The sequence below is a fragment of the Dromiciops gliroides genome, chromosome 1 (genome assembly GCF_019393635.1).
Source record: "Dromiciops gliroides isolate mDroGli1 chromosome 1, mDroGli1.pri, whole genome shotgun sequence".
Taxonomy (NCBI): domain Eukaryota; kingdom Metazoa; phylum Chordata; class Mammalia; order Microbiotheria; family Microbiotheriidae; genus Dromiciops; species Dromiciops gliroides.
The window spans coordinates 220,582,053-220,605,420 of NC_057861.1; the positions used below are offsets into that span (position 1 = coordinate 220,582,053).

General features: G+C 37.7%; 1 protein-coding gene and 1 pseudogene across 2 annotated transcripts in view; one reads left to right on the forward strand and one right to left on the reverse strand.

Annotated features, from left to right (window-relative positions):
• The window catches only part of GNAL (G protein subunit alpha L), a 499,698-nt gene that overhangs the window by 81,267 nt on the left and 395,063 nt on the right, over window positions 1–23,368 (reverse strand). The window lies entirely within an intron of this gene.
• Window positions 13,030–13,864, forward strand: LOC122735919 (annotated as a pseudogene).

The window sequence follows — 23,368 nt, forward strand, 5'->3', positions numbered from 1 at the left end:
TGCAAAGAAGACTGAATTTTGAGTCAGAGGACATCGGTTCAAATTATAGCTCTGTCATTTCCAATTAGAAAAACTGGATGTGAGTCTCTGGTTTGCCACTTACTGGATGTCCAATTCTGGGTGAGTTGCTTAACTAGGTTAGGCTACTTATTATATGTGTAACCTTGGACAAATCACATCACCTCTTTGACTTCAATTTCCTCATCTGTAAGATGAAGGGGTTGAGCTAGATGGGTGCTTAGGTTTTGTTTAGCTTTCTACAGAGTGAAGCTGATGACTCTGTGTAGCTCTGCCTCACTTGGGGAAGAATAAGGCTACCTCTTTTGTGTCTACAGTAAAGGAAGAGAGTAGGTGATGATACTAGAAAGTATTGAGGAATAGAAGAGGGCATACACTTTTCAGTGTCTCAGTCTTCTCTGTCAAGTATTAAATTATCTGATATAGACATAAATTTGTGAGTGTTGGGGGTGATACTGGGGACCTGAGGTGAGAACAAAAGGTTTGGAACAGTCACTCTGGAGAGTGAGATATTTAGTGTTTATGAGTGGAATAAAAGGCTTTTAGAGTAGAAGTGAGGATCCAATTGACATTATGTACAAAGTGTAGCAGGTGAAATTAGCTTGACTTTGCAAATATCTATTAATGTTTAGCCTAGAAGCAGAAATGGAAAATGACAGTGGAGGCTTCCCAGAAATGAGAATTACCAGGTCCATAACAATGAAAAGTGTGAAAGGCAGGGTATCTCAGGATAGCGACTAGTGAAAAATAAAATGGGGGACCATAGGGGTGAGGGTCTTCAGAGCTGGATTTGTAGGCAGGTGATCTAGTATGGGGTGAAACATAGGAGAATAAGAATAGGTCAAAGAAGGAGAGATCAAGTAAAGGGAAAGAAAAGGAAGTAAGTGGTAGAAATATATTATAGCATTCATAAAATAAAAAATATGTCAATCACAATATCATAAAGCTTTTAAGGTATTTTGTGACACTATATATTGTTGATAATCAGAATATCACATTTTAGATAATTCAGACACCAACAAGGAACACAACAGGCACTACTTTAAATATTATTAAAATTTAATCTAGGATGTTCCACTATCTTTAAAGGATTTTGGAATTAAAAAGTCTAGAGCAGGGATTGGGAAAGTATGGTTAACTATCTCTTTTTGTATGATTCATGGTCAAAGGATGGTTTTTACATTTATTTAGCTGACCCCTATTCTAGTATATAACTATACATGTTGCTAAGTGTATTTTGACTATTTTAACATTTTCTTTGATATTTAATGAAGTTATTAAAAGAGCACAGATGAACAATTCAGAGGAATAATCATTTCAAGTTCTATTAACTTTATTCCATAAAATACACAGTAGGCTTGCAAAGTATTTTTATATACTATAGTTTAAATTATCTGTAATATTTATTTGACATAAAAACTAACTGGCCTTTATACCTATTATAATTTTAATGATCAGTTGCCTTATATATAAGAAGCACATATTAGCTTAGCTAGTAATGGTCTATTCTGCTAAAAACAATTTACACTTAGCAGGCCAGGTATATAACTGTTATTGAAAAACACTTTATTTTCTCACATTTCCTAAAGCATCAATGCAGTTAAATGATTTACAGCTTTCATCCAAATTAAAATACTGTGAAATTATTCTTCTGTACCTTGAAATATAGTGTGTATATAGGGTGAGACTTGACCACTGATGCTTTCTAAGTAGATTAAATCTATAAGACTATGGTTTGAATATATTATTTAGCACTACAATCTCCTCGATAGTCTGCTAACTTGTGACAGATGATAAAGTTTTTTCCTGCCCTCTTTCTTGTAGCTTTTAAAAACTGGTACTACATTTTATATACTATGACATCTTTTTCTATGTCTCTGTCAAAAGAGGTTGATAATACTTGTGCCCATTCCCAGTGTTGTTACAGAGATAAAATGAAATAGTATATATGGTAGAACCTTGTAAAATATGACATACCATAAAATTGATGGTGTTATTAGATTATGTCTATTACAGGACTATGCACACAGTAGACCTCGAAAATATTTGCTGAATTGGATTTGTCTGAGTTAAATTTTAATCTTATACGATGAATTTAGGACCATCAGATTATACTCTTTTATGATGCAAAAATGTCTTTATTAGCTAATGTATAAGGATTTTGCTTTACATTTCAAGAAAGACCCTAAAAATCCTGCTAGCCAAAACAAAAAATCATTCCTTATCCACTTGGATAAAGAGTGATAATAACTGCAAATGCAAGATGTTAGGAGATCCAAGGTAGGGAATGCTGTGGTTCCACACCTAGGGACACATTATCTAGGTGTCTTGGTCAAATCAGGCTGTTGGGAATGTTAGTGATAACTACTAGATTCATCCTTGACTATTCACCTACACCACATATCCAATTAACTGTCAACACTTGTCATTTTCATCTCCTCAACATCTCTTGTACACATCCTGTCTTCTCTACTTACATAGCCACTCTTCAAGTTCAAGCTGTTATCACCTCTCGCCTGGCATCCTCTATACAGCTGCCAAAATGATTGTCCTAAACTGTAGGTCTGACCATGTCACTACCAAGGCAACAAATTCCATTGACTTCCCATTACTTCTAGGGACAAAGGTAACTGTTCTCTTTGGCCTTTAAATCACATTACAGCCTGGCTCCTTCCTACCTTTTCAGTTTTCTTGAACAACACCCCTATCTACCCACTGCATGATATAGCCTTACTGGTTACTCTTTGCCTTCCACCCCTGCTCCCATGAGCCTCTATCTTCTAAGTGCCTTTGCACTGGCTTTCTCCTATATTTTGAATGCACTCCCTCTTAACCTTTTCTTCTTGGAATTTATGGTTTCCTTTAAGATTCAACTCAAAAGCCACCTTCTACATAAAGCCTTTCCTGACTCCCTTCCTTCCCATATGCTAATATATCACACCCTTAAATTACCTTATATTCATTTTGTCTATGTAACATAAATTTTTATAGGTGCATGTTGTCTCTCTTGTTAGAATGTAAGCTTCTTGAGGGCAAGAATGATTTCACTTTTATCTTTATAATTCTAGTTCTTAGTATAGTGTCTGGCACACAGTAAGCAATTAATAACATGAGACAGCATAGTGTAATAGGGCACTTAATTTGGTAAGGAAGATTTTAAATCTTGCCTCAGATAGTTACAGATTGTGTGAGCCTGGGCAAGTCATAACCTCTCTGGTTATGAGGAGGTTGGTCTTTTCAATGCCTTTAAGGTCCCTTTTAGCTCTAAATCTATGATCCCATAATTCTACAGTAAATGCATAGTGGATGATATTTTAATACAAGACAATTTCAGAAGGGAGGTAACATGAATAATTAGGGAATAAAAATAAGGATTCCTATTGGAGATGGCACCTGTCATTTTCTTGAAAAAAAAGCCAGGCAGTAGAGGTGAAGAAGGGACTAGTTTTAGACATGGGGGACAAAAAGATTATGCAAAGGCTCAAAGGTAAAAGATGAGATTACAAGCTAGAGAATAGCAAGTAGACTGGAATAAAGAGAGTTTGAAAGGAAGTAGTTTGAAAAAAGCTGGAAAAGGTATTTTGGAGATAGATTGTAAAAGGCTTTGAATTTGTATTTTTTGGGGGGTGGGGTGGGGCAATGAGGGTTAAGTGACTTTCCCAGGATCACACAGCTAGTAAGTGTCAAGCGTCTGAACTCAGGTCCTCCTGAATCCAGGGCTGGTGCTTTATCCACTGTTCCATTTAGCCACCCTTCATTGTGCCGCCTAGCTGCCCTGAATTTATATTTTATCTTCAAGGCCATACATAGGTAATGGGAATCCAGGAATCAAAACCCAACTCCTCACCTGGCTCTTAAGGCCCTCTGTAACTTGGTCCCACATTATCTATATGCCTTATTTCCTATTACTTCCCAACTAGAACTTTGTATTCTTCAGTCTCTTTACTCTACCAGGAACACAGTGTATTGCCTTTGTGCTTATAAATTATCTTACTTTCCATACCTGGAATGCTTTTTCTTCTTTCCTCCATATATCCATCCTTCAAGGACCAGTTCACATATTACCACTTCATTGACAACTTCAGTCCACAATGACTTCTCCTTTCTTGAAACTTCTATGATATATATAGTCTGTTACTCATGATTAAACTAATTATAAACTGTCTCATATCACTTGATAATTCTGCTTTAATCCTGCATCCCCAAATAAAATGCAAGTTCTTCAAGAGCATGGGCCATGGCTTACAATTGTAGATCTCTAAAAGTAGTGTTTTCCAAACAAGGACTCTATGATTCTTTTTCTTTTAAACTTATTTGTAAAACTATTACTATCAAATGTCCCCTTTAATGGTATGAAAATTTTTAAAAAATTGATTCTTTATCCAACAACTAGAAACTTTAAAAACTGACACTTCCTTTACCGAAAGGGAGCTAGACATCTCATGGTAGCCCCAGGAGTGAATTTAGATATAAACAGAGTCCTAGAGTAGTTAGCACTGTGCTAAACACTGTCCTGAGCACATGGTAGATGTTTAATAAATATTTCTGATGAACAGATCTCAAACATAGGGACATAGAGGAATAAAGTAATTAAGATAAGATATTGGGAACCACTGTCCTCTCCTAATCCCTTTCATCTTTACAAACTTTCTAGTAAAATCTTATGATCTTGGATATAACATTTTGTTCTTTTAGTGGACAAACATTTAAGTTTGCTGCTATTTTAAGAACCGTAATAGAAAAAATGGCTTACTTTTGTTTGTTATTTCTGTATACTACGCAAGAAGAATAATGTGTTCACTAGTAAACTGCAACTTTGAATGAAAGAATTTAAATTGTATTTAAATATTTCAGAAAAAAAATTTTAAACTTTGAATGACCCAATTTTGAACTTCCTTGCTTTTGGTGGTGTGTTAGATGCTTGAAGTGGCAGTACCATGAAGGTATGTATGTGTGTGGGGTTTATAGTGTGATTTGAATGATACATTCTGAAGATCTCATTCCAATGATTGTTCCCCAAATTGTCCCTCACTTTACCCTTCCACCTTGGCTAACTATTGTCCTATATTTCTTCTGCCCTTTGTAGCTGAACTCCTTGAAGAGGCCAACAACAAATGTCTCTACTTTCTCTCCTCCAACTCTCTTCTTAGCCCCTTACAATCTGGCTTCTGATCTTGTCATTTCACTGTAACTGCTCTCTCCAAAGCTATCAATGATTGCTTACTTGCAAAATCCAAGAGCCTTTTCTCAATCCTCAATGTCCTTGACCTCTCTATAGCCTTTGACACTATAGCCATCTCCTCCTTGATATTCTATTTTCTCCTAGTTCTCCTCCTACCTATCTGACTGCTCCTTCTCTGTCTCCTTTGCTGGATTTTCATTCATAGCATGCCCTCTAATTGTAGGTGTTCCTCAGGGTTCTGTCCTGGGCTCTCTTCTCTTCTCCTTCTAAACAACTTGGTGATCTCATCAGCTCCCATGGATTTCATTACCATTGCTATGATGACAATTCTTCAATCAATTTATCCTGCCCCAGTCTCTCTGCTGACCTTCAGTTTTGCATCTCCTTGCCTTCCATACATCTGAAACTAGATGTCCAGTAGGCATCTTAAACTCAACATGCCCAAAACAAAACTCATTATCTTTCCCCCTAAATCCCCCTCTTCTCTGATCTCTCCCTCTCTATTACTATAGACGGCAACACTATCTTCCCAGTCCCTCAGGCTCACAACCTAAGAGTCATCCTCAAGTCCTCACTATCTTTTATCCCCATATACAGTCTGTTGCCAAGGCTTGTTGATTTCACCTTTGCAACATCTCTTGAATATGCCCCCTTTTCTCCCCTGACACTGCCATCACTTTAGTGCAGGCCCTATAACCTCACACCTGGACTACTGCAATAGTCAGCTAGTAGGTCTACCTGCCTCAAGTCTCTCTCCATTCCAATCCATCCTCCATTTAGAGCCTAAAGTGATTTTTCTAAAGTTCAGGTCCATCAATATTATACCCCAAGTCAATAAACTCCAATGGTTCTCTATTACCTCCGGGATCAAATGTAGCTTCTTTCTTCCTTTCTAGTATTCTTATATCTTACTTCCCACCACATACTTTTTGAACCAGGGACACTGACCTCCTGGCTGTTCCAGGAATAAGATACTCTATTATTTCTTGGCTCTGGGTATTTTCTTCTGCTGTTCTTTGTTCCTGGAATGCTCTTCATTTTCAACTCTACCTGCTGACAACTTCTCTGGTTTCCTTTTAGGCCCAACAAAAAACCCATCTTTTACAGGAAGCCTCTGCCAACCCCTCTTAATTCTAGTGCCTTCCCTCTGTTAATTATTTCCTATTTATTCTGCATATAACTTGCTTTGTATATATTTGTTTGCATGTTGTCTCACCCATTAGACTGTAAGCTCCTTGAGGGTAGAAGCTATCTTTTGCCTCTTTTTGTATCACCAGTGGTTAACACAGTACCTGGCACATAGTAGGAGCTCAATGAATTTTTATTGGTTGACTGATTGAAAACTTTATCTCCATTCCTAAATTTTATACTTAGCAAATGCATTCTAATTAATACTATATTTATGATTTGTATCTTAGTCTAATTACCTATATCCATGAAGCCAGGGGAATTGATAGAAGGGAAATGAAGAATTAAGGCTAACCTTAAGTAGTAAGGAAGTCCATTTATTGAATACCTACTATGACTAGGCTCTGTGGGGAGTTAGAAAGAAAAAAAAGATTAATGTCATTGATCTAAGACTAGAACTTTACTATTATTGGGAAGATGAACACAAGCAAGTAAATTCTACCAAATTTGATGTGTGCAGAAATTCAGCTGCTTATCAATGATAATACAAAATTTGAATTATATCTACAGCTGGGTTCATGCTCAACCTTGACCACATTCATGTCAAAGCCAAAGGATGAAATTAAAAAGGTAGAAAATTTTCAATCTTTCAAATGACGTCAAAAGATATTGCAAGGGGCAGCTATGTGGCACAGTGGATAGAGCACCGGCCCTGGATTCAGGAGTACCTAAGTTTAAATTCAGCCTCGGACACTTGACACGTACTAGTCCAGGTGCCAGTGACCCTGGGCAAGTCACTTAACTCCAATTGCCCCGAAAAAAAATATAAAAGATATTGTAGTTGCTTTGGATATCTAAATATCCATATGGATTCAACATTCATCTTGCTAACCTTTAATATGAAGAATATTAGAACTGTCCTTTAACAGGTTTCAGATGATTTTTGAATAAATGGGAAAATGTACAGATGTGGTCATACTATCTCCTATCACTGAGAAGTATGTATCTACTTGTATTTTATATAATTAAGTCCACAATCCCATGAATTGGTAACATGATTTGAATTTGAGCTGCATATTTACATCTGAGGGAACCAACGACCACATTTTTCATCACTGTAACTTCAAATAGTAAAGTGCAAACACTTTGTTGTATTCATCATTCACACTAATATTGAATCATCTTTCCAATACTGAGCTGACACAATGCATAGTATTGTCACTTTATCAATCATTATCTTTGTCAAAATTTTTTCAACAGACACACCCTCCAATAAGTCTCTTCTCTTAATAATAATGATAGCCAGTATTTACATAGAACTTTAAGGTTTACAAATATTCTCATCTGATCCTCACAACAACTCTTTGATATAGGTGCTACTTTGTCCCCCGAACCCCCATTTTAGATTTAAGAAACTGGGGCAGACATGGTCTAAATGACACGTCTAGTGTCACCTACTTAGTAAGTGTCAGATCAGATTTGAACACAGGTCATTCTGACTCCAGGTCTGATACTGTGCCATATAGCTGCCTAGTTGCCACCTAAGTCGATTTGTTACTATAGGAAATCACTAAGATTTAAACAAGTACACTTTGTTTTCCTGAATAGATATGTTCCTGAAAAAGTTCTTTGTTATGAAAACGTTTAAAGTTGAATCAAGTTTTAAATATACTGGTGCAGAAATTATTAACCTGTTTGGGTGTCACTTCCTCATTTTGAACACTGTGCTCATTAATACTGTACCTGGACTGCCCTTTGGCAGTCTGGTGAAGCTTATGAACCCCTCTGAATAATATTTTTAAATGCATAAATTAAAATACATAGAGTTACAAAAGAAAACAATTATATTGAAATACTTATAATTTTCAAAAGGGCATGGACCACAGTTTAAGAACCCTTGCACTAGAGGAATTTGTTAGAAAAATATTAATATTAATACGTTATATACCCACCTTTACAAAAAGCATAGACTAATAGAACAACAAAGTTATAATAAATGACAGAAGTTAGTTGCTCCTAAAATATATTTCTTGTTGGATGACATCTGAGAAACTAGCAGTTTAATGGCACCTTATACTTTGGCTTATAAAGCAAGAAATGTGACACATAAGGAAAGGGAAGCCTAAGAGCCATTTGCTGAGAGCTCCTTCTCCCTCCTCATCTCATATCACTTACATCTCCTGTTATATCCTCTTTGACCCATCTCACACAAAGAGGTAGGTCTTTTTTCCTCATTTAGGCAAACCTATCAATACATACCCTTCATCCCATCCCTTTCCCTCTAGAGATTTCATCCTCTATCCATATCTGCTCTGTATAATCTTCAATATCTCTCTTATCTACCAACTCCTTCCTTCACTCTCTTGTCTTGAGTCTTCCCCATTTTCATGCTCATGTCTCCCCGATCCTTAAAAAAACTCCCTCAATTGATCGTGTTGTCCCAACTTGTTTTGCAGAGAAGATCAGAAGATTGAGGGGTTCAGTGTCCCTTCATGGTTGCCAAACCATGATGTTTAAAATCTAAATGTGTGGTTGCCTTAAATTAGAACTTTAGCACCAGTCTTTGGGCATTAAACATTTATTAAAGAATACCAAGTATTAGAAAAAAGAGAACATGTGGGGTTCAGAAAATTTAAGAAAAGGCCTATCTAGCCTGGAGCTCCAGCCTGGTCTGGTTCTTCCTCAAGTCCTCTGCCACAAGCCTGCTTCAATCATGAACTCTCTCAAACTGAGTGTGGAAGCTTTTTATAGGTCTGGAGCAGAGGCAGTCCTTACACACTGCTTCAAGCTGATTGGTAGGCATCATCCAAATCCATTGGTTCACTGGACTTGAAGGTGGTCTCGAGTTGAGTTCAAAGTCCTTAGCTTCCGAGAACAATACCACCTCAAAGGCCAGCCAGGTGTGGTTACAATCTAATCAACTTTAAGTAGGCCAATCAGCAAAGTCAATCACTCTCACTTAATTCAATCAGTTTAGATTAATCTCCAGGTGAGCCTTTGAGTATCTGCCAAAAATCCCATTATTTTCTCACAGGATAAAACCATTATTGCTAGATATTGTCCTTTATCTACCCTCCTCCTTTCTGATAAGCTCCTTGAAAAAGCTGTCCACACTAGGTGCCTCCACTTTCTTTTCTCTTGTTCACTTCAAAACCCTTTTCAGTCTGACTTAATCATTCAACTGAAATTGCTTTTTCCAAAGTCACCAGTAATCTCTGGATTGTCAAATCTAATGCCCTTTTCTCAATCCTCATCCTTCTTGACCTTTCTGTAGCTTTTATTAGTGTTGATGAGCACCTCATTCTGGATACTCTCTCAAGGTTTTTGTGACACTACTTTCTCCTGGTTCTATTCCCACCTGTCTAAATTTTCTTTATCAGATCTTCATCCAGGTCAAGCCCATCAAAGGTATCTCCCAAACTCTGACCTGGGCTCTCTTCTCCCTTTATACTAAAGCTTCTTAACCTTTTTTTTTTTTTTTGGCGGAGCAATGAAGGTTAAGTGACTTGCCCAAGGTCACACAGCTAGTAAGCATCAATTGTCAGAGGCTGGATTTGAACTCAATTCCTTCTGAATACAGGACTGGTGCTTTATTCACTGCACCACCTAACAGCCCCTCTTTTTTTCGTTCTTGACCTTTTATGTGCTGTTATGTGTTAACTCCTTTGGCAATATGCTTTAAAAACTATGCACCTATTCTTAGAATAATACTTTAAAATGTATAAAACAAAATAGATAAGATTATTAAAAGAAACCAATTACACTGAAATATAGTTTTCAAAATATTTTTTAAAAAGTTAAAAAAAAACCCAATTTTAGATTCAAGAGTAAAAACTGCTCTTCTATATTGTCTTGCTTGATAATCTCATCAGCTCCCACAGGATTTTTTCATCTCTATGCAGATTGTTCCCAGACATAAATGCAGCCCTAACCTCTCTTCTAAGCTCCAAACCCACATCAACAACTGTCCTCTAATATCTCAATGTGAATGTCCCATGGGAATCTCAATTTCCACATGTCTGAAACAGAACTCATCTTCCTCCCTGTAACACCCTCATCCCTTACTCTGACACTTCTCACTTCCCAATTTTCTTATTACTGGAAAGGGTACCATTACTTTCCCAGGCATAGGTTTGTAATCTCATCATCATCCTCGACTCCTTACTCACACTTACCTTGTACATCCAATCTGTTGCCAAGTCTTGTTTCTAGCTTCCTAACATCTCTCCTATGTTTCTCTATTCATGTACCTGTCATCTCAAGCTGTTGACTTTTTTTATGACCCTCCTGTAACACTCTCAATTCTCTTCTCATTTTTTCCTCTAACTCTCTAACTTTTCCCTATACCTCTCTTAATTTATCTTCAAAGTCCTTTTTGAGTGCCTCTATGGCCTGAGACCAATTCATATTTTTCTTGGAAGCTTTGGATAGGAGCTTTGACTTTGTTATTTTCTCCTGAGGGTGTATTTTGATCTACTTTGTCACCAAAGAAACTTTCAATGGTCTGCTGCTTTCTCTGCCTGCTCATCTTGCTGGCCTATTTTTTGGCTTATAACTCCTTCTTAATGTGTAGCACTGCTTCCAGGATGCACTGTTCCAAGGTTCAAGGGGTCTCAGGGGTACGATTTAATGAGAGGCTCGTTCTCAGGCCTGTAAGTAACCACGGACGCTTACTCTTTAACCTGGAAACAGATATCTGATTGAAATCTGATTCTTTATGGTTGGAAGCTTGGTGTTCCTGTGCCCCTCCCCCACTGGGCTACTGCTGCTCACATCTGTTTAATGGTTTGGAATATAGGTGCTCCACTTTAGCTCCAGCAGAGACTGCAGCTATTTCCCCCCTGCCAACTGCTGGACCCCCTCATTGGTCTGTGAGCTGAGTTTCAGAAGTAGCCACTGATGCTGATGGTTTTAAGTCTCTGGAGGTGCAGCCTGCCTGGGGCTGAGTTTGCACCACACACTGCACTCCTCTCTCAGCAGGTTCCACAGACCTTCCTTGTCACCCTTTTAAGAAGTCTTTGGCTGGAAAATGGTTCCCCTCTGTTATTTTGTGGGTTCTGCTTCTCCAAGAATTGTCTTATGGGATTATTTTGAAGGTATGTGGATGGTTTGTGTTGGAAGCGCAAAAGGTCACAGACTTTTCTCCGCCATCTTGGCTTTGCTCCCTTGTGGGGTCCACATACCCACCATCTCAATACAGGTTCTTAGCACCTCTCACCTAAATTGCTGCAACATACTTCTAATTGATCTCCCTGTCTCAAGTCTCTCCCTTTCCAATCCATCCTCCACTCAGGAGGTGTGGCCATGCTCCCTCCCCCTCCCCTAATCAATAAGTTCCAGTGATTTCTTATTACCTCTTGCATCAAATATAAACTTCTTTGTTTATTATTTAAAAGCCTTTAAAAACTTGTTCCTTCTTCCCATTCTATTATTTTTGTGTGTGTGTGTGTGTGAGGCAATTGGGGTTGTTACTTTTCCAGGGTCACACAGCAAGTAAGTGTCAAGTTTCTGAGGCTGGATTGGAACTCAGATCCTCCTGACTACAGGGTCGGTGCTCTATCCACTCTACCACCTAACTGCCCCCATTCCCATTCTATTCTTGACACACGTTATTACATCTATGTAGTCTACAATGCGACAATTCTGGCCTGCTTGCTGTGTACTATGAATCCTACACTCTATCACCCAATTCCATATGTTTTACTGGCTTTCCCTCGTGTTCTCATCTTTCTCAACTCTGCCTCCTGGCTTTCTTCAAGACAGCTCTACCTTCTACCTTAGGCCTCCACTGTCACTGCCTCTCCTTTGAGATCACCTGTATATATTATACATGTACATAGTTGTTTGAATGTTGTGTCCTTCAGTAGAATAGGAGCTCCTTAAGGAAAGTGACTGTGTTTTTACCTTTCTTTGTATCTCTAGTGCTTAACACAGTGCCTGGTACATAATAAGTGCTTGATAAACGCTTACTGACTAAATAAGCATCAATCTATGAGATTTACTTTTTCTGTATGGCTATAATCTCTGTGCCATGAGGGGGCAACTTCAATATTATTTAATTCATTACCCTACTGACCCTGTTTAGAAAAAACATGTAATTTACATCTAATCATTTTCTAATACATTTGGTCAGTTTCCAGTCTTTTGAAAAAACTAAGTTACCCCAGACTTTTTCTTGTAATGTCAACCAATTAAAAATGTGGTGCTGAATAACTGAATAACTTTTTGACCCTGTTATTCCATTGATTATAGCTAATCTCTGTTAAAGAAATCCCCCAATCAATGCAGAGCTGCAATTGTTATACAATTTACAATCTAGAGGGTTGCTTGGGGCTCTAAGAGGTTAAATGACTTGACCAGAGTCACAGAGCCAGTGCATGTCAGAGGGCCTTGAATCAAGATCTTCTGATTATGAAATTGGCTCATTAAGCAGTGTGCCAAGCTAACCCCATGATTTTAGAAAGAGGGAAGGTTTGACAAAAGAGTGATTAAAACTACTCTCAGAGTAGATACAGTGCTTGACAGGGGAAACTGTTCCCAGAAAGATCCGAGTTCAAATTCTGCTTTAGAAATTTACTAGCTGGTAGCAGGTCCACGCCACCAAGAGCGAAGAAGAAGCAGTGGCCATAGTAGTGATCAGGATCTTAGCTTGAGGGAAGGAGGGAGGGAGGAATGGTGGGAGGTAGCAGGAGACCCTGGCCATGACAGACTTCAAGATGAGTATCATATCACTTGGCCAAATGGCCAAGAAAACAGAGTATACATTGAGAAATGAATAAGACATCCCACTGGTGCAAAGTTACTCTTATGAGGCAAGAATAGGTGTAGACACTGATGGAAATGGTCCTCAAATATTTGCTGATGCTTTTGTGTAAAACTGTGGAAGGGGATCTAGACGTTTACTTCATGAGTTGTTGTGGGAACAACACAAGGGAGGAATTGCTCCGGGATTTCAGGTGGTACATTTTTTTTTTTGTGGGGCAATGGGGGGTTAAGTGACTTGCCCAGGGTCACACAGCTAGTAAGTGTCAAGTGTCTGAGGCTGGATTTGAACTCAGGTGCTCCTGAATCCAGGGCTTGTCCTTTATCCACTGTGCCACCTAGGTGCCCCTGAGGTAGTACATTTTAATGCAGTAACAGTGGACAACTGACCAGACAACCTGCAGTTAGTACCATAGGGTTGGAGCTTGGAGACCCAAAGCAGAAGAAATCTCTAGTAAACAAAGAAAGCAGAGCCTGTGCTGGCTGGCAATTCAGCAGCTTCCCACCGATCCTATTGAAGAACAGTTCCCTGTCCTGAATATTACTCATTAGTATAATGAAGATGTGGCAGAAGAAGAGAATTCCTGCCCATACAAAGAATGTCATTACCCCACACGCACAATGACTGAAAACCAGTTATGTGAATTCAACATGTGTGGTCCACGTCAGGTGGCCAGGTACCGTGGTTCCCAATGGCAGCAAAAGGACTGGCCTGCTCACAAGAAACACTGCCAGGAGAAGAAATAAACCTTTTAGCAAGAGCTTGAGCCATAGCGATGATTGATCAGTAACATTTCGGCAGTCAGCTTCCTGCTCGTACAGGCATCTGTGGACTCTTGTTTGTACACAGTAATAACAGACTGATTATTGAAGCTGGAAGCACTGAAGAACCCAATGAGGCTTGCATAGAACAACTACCATAGAGAGCAAGCTGCTTTTCAGGGCTCCTATGCAAAGGGACATAGCTTCCCTTCCAGTGTTATTCACAATTAGAGACTACTGTGGAGGATTCAAGCAGGAAGGCAATCATAATTTTTATGTTAATATGTCTGTAAACCCATGTTTACAGTTTTGTGGGGGGTTAGAAATTACAAATAGAATCATTTACTTTAGTCTTCACCTGAGAAACTGTTGGGCCACACGTCTAAAAACTGTCATGTAGCAAAAGCTCATCAGCTGCAGCAGCTGAATCAAAGTGAGAGAGATGGGCTTCCAGCATCTGTAGTTACTTTGGAGAACAGTTTGCTTAGAAGTAATGCTTTTCTTTTCTTTTTTTTTAGTGAGGCAATTGGGGTTAAGTGACTTGCCCAGGGTCACACAGGTAGTAAGTGTCAAGTGTCTGAGACTGGATTTGAACTCAGGTCCTCCTGACTCCAGGGCTGGTGCTTTATCCACTGCGCCACCTAGCTGCCCCATTTACTTTTCTTTCTTAAAAACATTACTTCTAGGGGCAGCTAGGTGGTGCAGTAAGCACCGGCTTTGGATTCAGGAGGACCTGAGTTCAAATCCAGCTTCAGACACTTGACACTAACTGGCTGTGTGACCCTGGGCAAGTCACTTAACCTTTATTGCCCAGCCTCCCCCTCCAAAAAAAAGTAAAGATTTGGAATAATAATTAAAAAAAAGAAATTTACTATCTGTGCAACCCTAGTCAAGTAATTCAACCTCTCTCAGCCTCAATTTTCTCTTCTGTAAAATGGAGCCAATAATAGCCCCTACCTCACAGGGTAGTTGTGAGGATAAAATGAGATACCCATTGTAAAGCACTTTGTAAATCTTAAAGTGCTGTATGAATGCTTGCTTTTATATAAAACTGAAAAAGCTACTAACAAACTCTGTTGCTTAGAAACCTTATCAATTGCAATCCACACAACTAAACTGGTTTTAATGGCTTCCAAGTAGATTTTCTTCACTGATAGTATGATACTATGAGGAAATAATGAAACCAAGATTGCTATGTAAAGAACCAAAATTATTTCCTTTTTGATACTTTTAAAACAACAAATGAAAAATGAGACAGAAAAGTTATTAATGACCCTTATCTCCTGAATTTGGGAGCTGTCATACCCCATTCCCCTCCCTCCCACCCCCCAACCAAAGGACATCAATAGGATTATATGGGGGAACAAAACCCTGATAGACACTCTTGCTTCCTTAGCCTCTTTCACAAAATGAATTCCGGTACTAGCTTCCAGAATAGGTTTCACAGTTCTCAATGGCTTTTTAGAATCTGCAGTGTCCTCAGAGATCATATTGTCCAAATTCCTCATTTTACAGAGGAAAACACAGGCTGAGTAAACAACCGCAACTTGCTCAAATCCGCACAGGTAGTTAAGTGATGGAGCCTTTACTGGTTTCCACCCCTAACATTCCAAATCCGACTCTCTTTCCACTACACTATGTGGAGACAAGTAGAAAATAACCTTCAGTGTCACCTCAAAAGAAGAGTGTACCTTTTTTCTCTTGAGATTCTAACAGTGATGTTCTATAAAGAATACATACTTCACACTATATTTGATACATATATTTTCTCTTGGAGAGGATAAAGTTAGCAAAGATCAACTCATTTTTACATTGTTAATTTTTAAAACAGTGCTCTTTCTATCATGTTGTGTGGCTAATTTAGCAGTTATCTGCAAAGGACACCCTCTTCCTCTGGAACAAGATACAATGATCTTAATGTCTATGACTTTTTAAAATGAAATTGCCACAAGAATTCTGGAAAAAGTAAATGCTGAATTTCAATTCTCTTCCTTTTGGGGAAGATGGAAAAAGTGATAACATTATAACAGAGCATTGAAATTATCAGTAGGGTCTGGTACTGAAAATGCAAGAGGGGCATAAGAAAATGCAGTGGAGAATAAAAAAAAAATGTCCCCTGGAATCATTGTAAGGAATTTGTTTGAAAGCTATGAGTACATTCAAAACAAAAAACAAAAAAAATTCATTTTTTAAACTTTTTTTTTCAGTTTTCATTAATTTTCTTTTCTTTCTTTTCTTTTTTTTTGGCAGGGCAATGAGGGTTAAGCGACTTGCCCAGGGTCACACAGCTTGTGTTAAGTGTCTGAGGCCGGATTTGAACTCAGGTCCTCCTGACTCCAGGGCTGGCGCTCTATCCACTGTGCCACCTAGCTGCCCCTCCTTGTTCCTTAATACTGTACCATTGTAATAACGAAAGTCATTAAAATGAAAATGTATTGGGACCTGTGGGTGGCATAGTGGATAAAACACTAGCCCTGGATTCAAAAGGACCTGAGTTCAAATCCAGCCTCAGACACTTAACACTTACTAGTTGTGTGACCCTGAGCAAGTCACTTAACCCCAATTGCCTCAAAAAAAAAAAAAAACTACATTAGGAACAATGATAGGTCATGTCTAAACTGGCCTTAAAAATTATATTGCAGGGGCAGCTAGATGGCGCAGTGGATAAAGCACCGGCCCTGGATTCAGGAGGACTTGAGTTCAGATCTGGCCTCAGACACTTTACACTTACTAGCTGTGTGACCCTGGGCAGGTCACTTGACCCTCATTGTCCCACAAAAACAAAACAAAACAAAAATTATATTCCAAAAAAAGTGTTCAGCTAAATATACACAGGTGAACTCTTAAAAATCATAGTATCTAAGGAAGTAGGAACAAAGTCATTGACTATAAACTTCTAATATTTATGTAGCTTTACATACCTTTTAAACCAATATTTTATTATTCTATATATAAACACTACATTAACTAATGACTATACACTAACTTTAATAAACATCAAGTACCTACTATATCTGTAGACCATTATTTTAGGCCCTGGGAATAAAATGATAGAATAAGATGCCATTCTTGACCCAAATGAGCTTATAATCTAATATGGATGTTCAAACATGTACACTATAAACTTAGTATTCTGACAATGAAATTCAAGATTTAAGAGAATAGGAATGGAAGAGCCAAGAATCATAGAACTTGAGATTTGGAAGGGACCATAGGTCATCAAGCCCACTCGCTCTAATTCTGCAGATAAGGAAATGAAATCACAGAAAGGTAAATGACTTGCCCAAGGTCATACAACTGCATTAAAGTGAGGGCAAGAACTAGAACATATGTCTCCTGATTTCTGGCCCACTTATTTTTCAATTACCACATTGAAAGACTTAGAAATATGAACTGCAATGTTCCCCAAATCTTTCCATCTCCGAAATTCTAACATTCTGAGTCTTTAAATATTTTTTTTAACATTCTGAGTCTTAACTTTGACAATTACCTGTTATGAAGACAAACTGTAAGAGGTTCAAGGAACTATTAAGTATGCTTTTAATTTATTTTTTGGTAGGATCTGTGATTGCCAATTGTAAGGAGCTCCTGGTGAGGGAATTGCCTCTACAAATGAAAATCAGCAATGGTTCTTCAGTTTATAGTCTCAGAAAGATACCTACTAAGTTGCCCAGGGTCACAAAGCCAGTACAAGTCGAATGTTGGACTCAGGAGTTAGAATACAATGGAAAAAAGAGAAAGAATCTGAGAATAGGATTCCAAGGGACATAAAATAACTTCTGCAATGATTTCTTTTGGTCAATCCTGCATTCTTGACACTAAACCATACTCAGAATTGCATTGCTTTATATGTTTTCTCTTTTTTCACCCCTTCTTAGAAGCAAAGAAGTCAGAGAAAGATGGCTGTTTTATATATATATATATATATATATATATATATATATGTGAGATTTAAAATTGGATATTAGATCATAAATCTCCCCTACTTAACTTTTCCCTTAATTCATCAACATATTCTTCAAAAGGGGAGTCATTTACTATAAAAGACTCAAACTCTTGTCTATGGTTAATCATATTGAAGAATATGTTGATGAATTAAGGGAAAAGTTAAGTAGGGGAGATTTATGATCTAATATCCAATTTTAAATCTCACATATATATATATATATACATACACACACAGACATGTATTTCTTATATATCCCAAAATAAAGTTAGAACAGATGGTAGGAAGGGTGAGGACATGAATCAAGGTAATCACTGTGGCAAGATTCCTCAATGCATTAAAAGGAGAACAAAGAGATCCTTTGAAAAGTTTTAGCAACTAATGATGGTTTGCCTCAAAAGTTTAAGAAGTGATCTGATAACTGGTTTTAAAAACCTGATAGGCTATCAAAATAAAGGGAAAAGAAGCACTTGATTTTAATGGCTAAAGCTTTACTCATATCTTATAGGACATCCTCACTGACTTCTCATTTAATCAGTTACCAGCTCTTACTCACATTCATTCATTTCATTCTTATTGCTGCTATCTTTGTATATGCCCATATTGTCAACTAGGTAGCTGGACTATTTCAAGAGGCTCCTGAAAAATACTCTTGCTTTCCTTTTCTTGCACTAATTCCTGCCCCATTTTTTTAAAGTGGGGCAATGAGGGTTAAGTGACTTGCCCAGGGTCACACAGCTAGTAAGTGTCAAGTGTCTGACGCCAGCTTTGAACTCAGGTAACTCAGGTACTCCTGAATCCAGGGCTGGTGCTTTATCCACTGCACCACCTAGCTGCCCCCACTAATTCCCTTTTTATACATGTTGAACATTTCTTCTCTAGATGTAGATTTAATCATGTCACTCTTCTCCCAGAGACCTTCCAGCTTAGCATGTTTGTTGACCCCAATACAAGTGCTATGTATTTTCCCACTTATTCCCTATGCCAGGGATGTCCTTTTTTTCTACCTGTTGAATTCCTAGTCATTTCTTAAAGCTCCTTGAATGAAATACCTCAAATGCTTCCTTTTCTTCTTTTTTTATAAAAGAATTTTATTATTTTCCAGTTAGATGTAGAGATAATTTTCAACATTTGTTTCTATAAGGTTTCCATCTTCAAACCTTTCTCCCTCCTTCCCCAAGACAGCAAGCAATCTGATATAGGTTATATATGTACAATCACACCAAACATATTTCTACATTAGTCATGCTGTGAAAGAAGAATCAGAGCAAAAAGGAAAAGCCTCAAAAAGAAAACAAAAAATTAGAAATAGTATGGTTCAATATGCATCTAGATTCCATAGTTCTTTTTTTCCTGGATTTGGAGAACATTTTCCATCATGAGTCCTTTGGAACTATCTTGGACTATTGTATTGTTGAGAAGAGTCAAGTCTATCACAGCTGATCAACACACAATGTTGTTGATACTGTGTATAATGTTCCCCTGGTTCTGCTCATCTCACTCAGCATCAGTTCATGTAAGTCCTTCCTGGTTTCTCTGAAATCTGCCTGCTCGTCGTTTCTTGCAGCACAATAGTATTCCATTACATTCATATACCACAACTTGTTCAGCCATTCTCCAATTGATGGGCATCCCCTCGATTTCCAATTCCTTGCCACCACAAAAAGAGCAGCTATAAATATTTTTGTATATGTAGGTCCTTTCCCCTTTTTATGATCTCTTTGGAAAAAGACCAATAGTGGTATTGCTGGGTCAAAGGGTATCACAGCTTTATAGCCCTTTGGGCATAGTTCCAAATTGCTCTCCAGAATGGTTGGATCAGTTCACAGCTCCAACAACGATGCATTAATGTTCCATTTCCTCCACAGCTTCTCCAACATTTATTATTTTCCATTTTTGTCATATTAGCCAATCTCAAATGTTTTCTTTTCAAAGAAACCTTGACTAATCTCCCCTCCAAAGAGTATCCCCCTTCCCTTCTTGAATTGCAAACTGTACTTTTATCACCCTTTTCTTCTGTACTTAGGTACTAATATATATATATATATATATATATACATATCTATATATGGTAAAACACTTTGTAAACATTAAAGCACTATATAAATGTTAGTTGTTGTTTTTATTGTCAACGTGAGCTCCATGAAAGTATAGACTACATCTTATCTAAACTCTATCTCTTTCCTAGTTCCAGACCTCAGCTTAATGTCATTTAGCCCACAGCAATAACTGTCTCTGGGACCCTGTCCTTCCTGTTATAATAAACAGATGTGATTCTGCAGTATCTTTAAGTGAAAAAGTCAGGCATAGGTCTCAGCATATGACACAAGAGGGTTTTTTCAGCATTTCACTCTGACAACTCATTCTTATGACAGAGGAACATACCCCGAAACAAATTGCAGGAGACAGTAAAAGAAAGGGAAAATGTTGGTACTGGCAGTGACAGTCACTGAGAAACGTTTCTTGTCCTGCCTGGCCTTGCATCATCTTCTTCTCCTTTATTAGAAAAGGTTCTACACTGGGAGAAAGGAGTCCTGGATTCTAGTCCCAACATTATCACTTTCTTGTACATGCTTCGATAATTCAGTTCACCTCTTTGATGGCCAATCTTCCCATCTTAGACATGGTTTTCCTCAAAGAGTCCAAGCTCTTGAGGGGAGAGGCTATGTTTCTTTTATTTGTCTCCTTAGAGCTTGGCATCAAGCAAGTAGTTAATAAATGTTTTATCATCAACCTTATCTACAAAATGAGGTTATTGGACCAGTTGATTTTACTGAGATGGCAGCATGGCATGAAATGAATGGGTAAAACATTAGACACTGAAGTGTGTGAAGAGTGTTAGAAGGGAAACACCATAAAAAAAGGGAGAAAAGGTAGGTTAGAGTCAGACTTGGAGAAGGAAATAGCAAACCATTCCAGTATCTTTGCCAAGAAAACCCCAAATGGGATCATAAAGGGTCAGACATAATTAAAAAAAATTACTAAACAACAACAGAATCAGATTGTGGAGTTCCTTACATGTGTTAATAAGCAAGTAATTTGCATACTAGGCAACTAGAAACCACTGAAGTGCTTTGAGCAGGAGAGTGATGTGATTATATAGGATCATCAGTCTGGAGTTGAGAGGGATCTTAAGGCCTTTTGGCTTAAGCTTCTCATTTTAAATATGAGGAAATTGATCCAGGGAGGTTAAGTGATACACCAAAAGTTATTCAGGTATTATGTGTCAGAGGTGAGATTTGAACCCAGGTGATTTGACTCGAGAGCAAAGGCTCTTTCCACTGTGCTGTACCCCCACTGTACTAGGTCTTTGAATTAGGATGATTATTTGACATCAGTATGAAGGATGGACTGGCTGCAAGAGAGAAAGTAGAATAAGACTAGTTAAAAAGAAGTTGTTATAGTAGTATAAGACAGGTAGTTGGTACAGTGGCTAGAGTGCAGCACCTGGAATCAGGAATACTGATCTTGAGTTCAAATCTGATCTCAGATACTTATGAGTTGTGTGACCCTGGGCAAATCATTTAACCCTGCTTGCTTCAGTTTCCTCATCTGTAAAATGAGCTGGAGAAGGATATGGCAAATAACTTCAGAATCTCTCCTAAGAAAACCCCAAATGGGGTCACAAAGAGTTGGATATGACTGAAAATAAACAATAACAGTAGTAGTCTAAGTGAGAGGTAATAAGGACTTTTAATGCTCTACTGAATCTGTTCTCTACAAAGTTCCTTAGGAGCTTCTTACCACTAAATCTAAGACCCTTCCTCAGAACTCTTCCCTCATTTCTCTCCAAAATGTCTAACAATATAGATCACCCCTCCTTCTTGATATACTATTGTCACTTCACTTACATGATACTGTGCTCATCATTTCCTTCTTAGCTTTTTCACTGATCCTCTTTCCCTTTCCCTTCACTTTCTACCCTTTTTTTTTTTTTTTTTTTTTAGTGAGGCAATTGGGGTTAAGTGACTTGCCCAGGGTCACACAGCTAGTAAGTGTTAAGTGTCTGAGGCCGGATTTGAACTCAGGTACTCCTGACTCCAGGGCCGGTGCTCTATCCGCTGCACCATCTAGCTGCCCTAAGCATATGTTTGTTGAGCTGAATTGAATCTGAACTGATAGCCTGACAAAATAATTTTTTAGGAAATAAGATACCAGAACACAGAGAAAAAAATTGCTGTTTCTTCATCCTGTTAAAAAAGAACACTAAATAAATGAAATTTGTCTAAGTTTGATAGATATTATAGGATACATGCTAAAGTAGCATTCTTGCATATAAAGTAGACTAATAGCTACCATTTTCACTAATTGTTGGTAAAGGGACACTGGCTAAAATATTATCATACTGTAACAATCATCTGTACTTATCTACAAAAATGTCTGATAAAAAGTATAGTATTCACCTTTTTTCTCTCTATAGAAGGAAGAAATAGAAAAGTGATGAACTAAAGATACAGTCAAAACTTGATCAATGTATAGATGTTTTAATTAGGTAAATGGGCTGAAATGTCCATTAATATGAAATTTCTTCATCTAAAATTGATTGGATAGGAAGATGATAGCTTGCATACTTGGCATGTATGCTAAGGAACAATAGCAATAATACTAAGTCTATATAAATGGGAAACATTTTCAAGGGGAAGGAAATAAGATAAGGCTTCTCTGAGCTTTTTGAACCAAAATTTTTTGGACTCCTACAGCCTCACGTGAATATTTCCATTGCCTGGCAAAACCATTTTCTGAGCCAAGGAAATAAGAGAATTCTGAAATATATTAATATTTCAAAAATTGTCCTTTTCTTATTGCTAGATTTTCAGCTATAAAAAAAAACAATCCAGAAAGTAAACCTCTTATTATAAATGAACATTCCTAAGAAAAGCACAGTTTGGGAGAATTAAAAAGAGGAAAGAAAACAATAGAACTGATCTGCTTTAAACATCCAAATAGCATTTTCTTTTCTGGTCAATATTTTTGTTTGTTGTCAAAATTATAAAATTTTATTTTAAAGATTTAGAAAAATAAAGACATTCTCAAGATGTACTGGCTCAAAGCATGATTTACTTTAATGTCCAGGTTAGAATTTAGAAGTAGTGGAGTCCTGATCTCAATAAGCTAAAAAGTTCCAAAAGGGTGACTTTTTGAATTCATTATCTTAGGTTCTAGATGCCATTTGAAATAGGGTTATAATTTTATTTTCATTATCCATTAATTTCTAAATCCCACAATTATTTCTTTTTTTAAAAATCAGGGCTCTCCCTTTTTAAATGAAGTAGTTTTAAAACAAAACAACACAAAATTAGAGTCTAAACTAGGGTTCATGTTAACAGCTAGTATAGGGGGCGGCTAGGTGGCGCAGTGGATAAAGCACTGGCCCTGGATTCAAGAGTACCTGAGTTCAAATCCGGCCTGAGACACTTGACACTTACCAGCTGTGTGACCCTAGGCAAGTCACTTAACCCCCATTGCCCCACAAAAAAAAAAAAATATATATATATATATATATAATAGCTAGTATAAACAGAGACTTGACACAACATTGGAATGTATGACATAGGCTCTCAGCAGAGCTT